A 366-nucleotide genomic window follows, 5' to 3' on the forward strand; every position below is an offset into this window, starting at 1 on the left:
TGCGCCGACTCGATCATCTCAGCACAGTCTCCGCCTCACTCTCTGCACACTCACCCCCCTCGCTGCGCAGGTCGCCTCACAGCCGCTTCTGTCATGCCTGTCGCCACCCCTGGTGCGTCCCTCTCCGTGTGGCACTCAGGCGCCCCACACCAGGAAGCAGCGTGAGGGCCGGGGGTGGGATACCTTTGAGTAGCCGTGGCACTCTGCCTATCACATGGACGGCACAGGCGTGTGCGCTGTCGCCGGTCGCTCTAACTTCCCTGCGTTGCGGGCGCCGGGCCCTGCCACCACCACCAGGAGTGGCTCAGCATTGGGAAAGGTTAGGTAGGGGCTGCCGGACTGCCGTCCTCACACACGCAGAGAGTT

The sequence above is a fragment of the Leishmania donovani genome, chromosome 21 (assembly GCF_000227135.1).
Source record: "Leishmania donovani BPK282A1 complete genome, chromosome 21".
NCBI lineage: Eukaryota > Euglenozoa > Kinetoplastea > Trypanosomatida > Trypanosomatidae > Leishmania > Leishmania donovani.